The 5,048-nt window shown below is 28.3% G+C and overlaps 1 long non-coding RNA gene across 1 annotated transcript; it reads right to left on the bottom strand.

The window, feature by feature from the left end:
- LOC140178250 (uncharacterized) lies at window positions 1-2,466 on the bottom strand. Its single transcript, XR_011870572.1, has 3 exons — window positions 2,109-2,466; window positions 685-753; window positions 1-156 (listed from the first exon to the last, which is right to left on the bottom strand). It is a non-coding gene; the product is annotated as an uncharacterized lncRNA (long non-coding RNA).
- Between the last annotated feature and the right edge of the window lie 2,582 nt (window positions 2,467-5,048).

Genomic DNA, 5,048 nt, shown 5'->3' with positions numbered 1-5,048 from the left:
CTGGAGTGACAAAGACAAAATTCATCACCGCAAATCCAGTGGTAAAATATCACCGTTTCCTCTTTGTCTTTGTTCTTGTTCTTCTCTTCTTGAAGAGTAGGTGTAGAAAAATATCACCAACAAGGAGACGAACTCACCTCAGGCTTTGAATTGACGCTGACAGTGTATTAATTTCACTATAAATTTTTAATCCAAAAAGTATCCATTTGAAGGAAAAAAAAAAGGGTAAGTAGTATTCTTAAACTAAATTAAAAATAGTATCTATTAATAATTACTGATTTAGAAATATCAAAAATATTTTATATGAATTAAAAAGTATTTAGAAAAATAAATTTTTTAGTATCAATGAAATATTAAGATTTTATTATAAAATTCTTATATTGTGTTTTACATCTGACGAAAATTTAAAATTAGTGAATTTGACTTATCATGTCAATAGAACTATTATTTGCTTAATGAATACACGGGTCAATGCGAGAAGAGAAAATTTTGAACCAAAGAGAGTATTGAGAGGGCCAGAGATATTGAAGGGAAAAAAACTTATTTGGTGTTTTCATTCGTGACTAATTATAGATATGCATAATTTCAAATCATAAATTATTCAAGCAGAAAATACATGAATATTAAGCCTTGTTATTTTTATCATACTTCACAGTAAAATATTGCCAAGCCGATCAGATTTACCTCTAGAAGTCCCAGTTTGGGATTCTTGAACATGTCTTGTGCTTGTGGATTACTTTGTGATTGTTCCATCTGTAAAATACAACAAAAAAATATATATGATCATGAACAATTACTAAACCAGCAAAAATCAATAACCTCAGCAAACAATTACTAAAGCAGCAAACAATCACTAGCCTATTGCATTATTTAATTGGTTATGTTGGGATAAAAATGTACAACTACAAGAAGAAAACAAGAAGACTTGTCAATGTTAATTGCATACAAGCTTCTGTCCTGTCAGTAGATTTTGGTGACGGTCAATACAAAATGGAGCCTCACCTTAAATCTAAGAACTCCATAATCTTTATTCACCTTTCTTCACTTAGAATAATACAGTAGCCGCTATAATCAAATAGCATTAGAGTATTCTTTTTTAAGTTAAAACATTCAGCCAATAACTAGAGAATTCTCAATTAAATCAAAGGCTGCACAGTTTTCTTGTGTGAACAGAAAAAATTAAGCACCAGCCATAATACCAGAAACAAAATTGAACTCGGCACAAACTAATAACATGTTAAAGTTATAGGTTTCAGCATTTTAAGTTCATACGTTATCACTTTCAAACTAATGTTATGCAGTAAATCATGAACAGAAAATCAGAAATAACAAATAAATGATAAATCAATAACCCCAGCAAACAATTCCTAAACCAGCAAACAATAACCTCAGAAAATCCAGTTAATCAGCAAATCAATTATTAACAAATAACATGTATTATCAAAATCAAGTATTAAAGGCCTAAACACTAAACCAGCAAGCAGACGCCGAGAATATGGCTAATCAGTGCTTACCGTTTAACACAGAGAAGGCGAGGTCGACGAGGAGGAAAAGTCATCCGATCCAATTTTATATTTATTTTTCGGTTCGGTTTGGTTCGGTTTTTTATCAACACCAACCAAACCAAACCAATCGAAATCGGTTTGGTTCGGTTCGGTGTTTCGGTTTTTCAAATAATTCAAAAAAATATCCCGATCTAATTTCTATCCATACCCTAAAATCAAATACCAGAGCAGAACCCAAACCAAGAACAAATAATAAAAAACCAAAATAACAGATGATCAGTAATCACAACTAAAGTAATCAGATCCAGAATCCTAAGCAAAACTCAAAACAGAACATACAATCAAAATAAAGAAGTAATCAGATCCAAAATCCTAAGCAAAACTCGGAAGAGAACATACAATCAAAATAAAGAAGTAATCAGATCCAAAACCCTAAACAAAACTCACAACCAAGAACAAATAATCAGTAATCAAAGCTAAAATCAAAATAACAAATCAGAACGGATACAAGTATCAGATCAGAATCCAAAAACGAAACAACAACAAATAGTCAGATCCAACAAATTTATAAGTGTGATTCAGAGAAGCGAAGAGCCAGCGAACTATTATTGAAGACGACGGTGTGGAGGACGACGCTGGGAGGACAACGGGAGGAAGACGATGGGAGCAGATGGCGGCTTCTGTGCATGGAGGAGACGGCAGCTTCCGTGCGTGGAGGAAGGGCGGCTTCTGTGCATGGAGGAAGGGCGGCGCCGAGAGGGAATCGCGATGAGGAAGAGAAGGAGAGAAAGGGCCGCGCCGAGAAGAGGGAAGCACGAAGAGGAAGGCCACCGCGAGGGTGCTGTCCGGCGACGTCAAGGGATTAGAGGACGACGGCGTGTGAGGGTGGGATGTGGAAGTGGAAAAAGAGAGTGGAGAGTGGGGAAGAGGAGAGATTTAGGGTTCTGAGCGGCGCTGTATCTGATGGAAGGGGGTGGGGTTTGGTTTTTATATAGGGTTTTTTAGTAAACCGGTTCGTTTCGGTTTGGTTAGGGTTTTTCAAATTAAAACCGAAAACCGAACCGAACCACAAAAAAATTGTAAAATATCATTTTTCGGTTTTTCTCGGTTTTCGGTTTGTTCGGTTATCAATTTTTTCGGCTCGGTTGATCGGTTTTGTTCAAATTGGATCGGTTTTGAACACCTCTAAAAATATGTATTTCAAATTTTAATTTTAAGTTTTTGACTATTTTATATTTTTTATTTATGTGAGAACGGTTTTATCGGTTGAACTAATAACTTATTAGTTGAACTAATAAATCAATAAATTAGTAACTTGACCAATTCGATTACCGGTTCGATTTTGACAACTATGCCATTTCTCGTGTGTAACACGAACCTTCACTAGTATATATATCCACAAAATATAAAAATAAATTTAAAATTAATAATCGATATAATATATAAATAAAGAAAAGTTTTATAGTGCTGATGAAACTAAAATTTATCTTTACTTAATAAAATAAGGTGTCATTTTTTTGGTAGCGTTTGTTTTTAAAGATAGAACAGAAAATGACACTGAGATAGAAACAATAGAACGGAGATATTAAAAAATTATTGTTTATGAATTATGTTTGGATATGATGTACAAGATACTAATATAATGTCCAGTATTATATTTGTATACACATAAACGAGACTAAAATATTATATAAAATGACTAAAATAGTCATACAATTCTAAATTTTTTGTATAAAGTACAAATTAATTTAATAAAAAATAAGAGTAAAATTTGAAAAAAATATTTGGAGGGACAAAAAATTTTAATAAAAAATTATATAATAATATTTATATTAAAATAAAATTTATAAATATAATTATTTTATTTTTAAATTTATTATTAATATGTAGGAATACATATGGTTAATATTAACAAAAAAATAAATCTGAGTTCGATTAATAAAAAATTTCGTTTAGGTTAATAAGTTAAATTAATTTTAAATAAAAAATAATTTTTAAAAAATCTATTTTTACATGAAATAAATTAGCTTTTGCATATAAAAATCTATTTTTATTTAGAAAATAAATTTTTCTTTTTATCTAAAAAATAATTTTTCTTTTCAAAAAACTTTTTTTAAAAAATTATATAAAATAAATTGCAACTTATAAATTATTTTTTAGTATTTTAAAAGATCAATTTTATCTTTGATAATATTTTTCTTTCAAAAATTTTAAGATTAATTATTTTTATTATTATTTTTATTACAAATCAAATAATATAATATAATGTTAAAATGATATTGAAGTAAGAATGATAGAATGAATGAATTATCCAACCCAATAAAAAAATTTATAAAAAGAGAAGAGTACCTGAAAAAATCTGAGAATAATGCAAATTAGGAAAAATAAAAAGGGGTAATAATGGAATAATAAAAAATATCTATGAATAAAAAAATTCATAAAAAAAGTTCGTGTCTCTCTTTCAAATTCCGTGTCTATTATTGTCTTTCGTAAAAGAGTAGACACAAAATCATAAAAAACTGTGTCTCAGAGATAATGTGTTGAGTGTCCATATTTCTGTTTCCAAATATTTTTTAAAAATACACTATCCATATCCCTGTCCTGTCTCAAAAAATAAATACTATCTTTATGTTACGCTCCCAGTAAATTATCACAATTAATTCTAATATAAATATAACAATAATATTAGAAAAACAAAAAATAAGAGTTAAAATTTATTTTATTTAATATTTATTAATTATTATAATAATTAATAAATACTAAATAAGGCAAAACTTAAGACTTGATTGATTTTGACTAAATTTATTTAGTTACCAAATATTTGGGCAAACCTACCTTTTTTGTCCCTCGATGTACTTAGCCGTAAACTTAAAACTAGTCATAAACACACTAATATTGGTTAAAAAAAATGTATTTTATAATGCTTTATATTATAAAATCCAAAGAAAAAAAGTTTATGGCCAAGAAATTTCCCTGATCATGTCATAAACTCATTATACTTAACCTTAAACAATAATGTCCAAAAAAAAAACCTTAAACAGAAATGTTGCCTTAAAAAATTAAATTAGAAGTTACATTAAATATATCGAAGGATATATCTTGTTATAGCTTAGGGAAATATATACATACACACATATGCATCATGATTTGATATACCACTATCATTTTTATTAATTGTGTTTGGAAGAAGTTAGACAATCTAAAATCTTTTCCTTCATATAACGCGCACAAAAAAAATAAATAAATAAAAAATTCAGTGGCTGTGGCTCATTAGTATACTTATGTCGATGTTGAATTTTTTGGGTGACTTTTGATTATTTCTCTTAGTACATACTCTTAAATAAAATTTACATTGATTACCAAAAAAAAATTTACATTTTAGATATAAAATTGTCAAAGTTTCTTAATTTAAAATATAAAAAATGGATTTTCGGATAATATTTTTATCCATTTATAAAATAATTTTGACATAATAATTAGTTAAGTTTAGAATCAAATCGATTTGATATTATTAGAGAATATTACAGATTTAATGTTAACAAG

This window comes from Arachis hypogaea, chromosome 2, assembly GCF_003086295.3.
Source record: "Arachis hypogaea cultivar Tifrunner chromosome 2, arahy.Tifrunner.gnm2.J5K5, whole genome shotgun sequence".
NCBI lineage: Eukaryota > Viridiplantae > Streptophyta > Magnoliopsida > Fabales > Fabaceae > Arachis > Arachis hypogaea.
The sequence above is the reverse complement of the archived record's forward strand: the minus strand, read 5'-3'. Positions and strand labels throughout refer to the sequence as shown.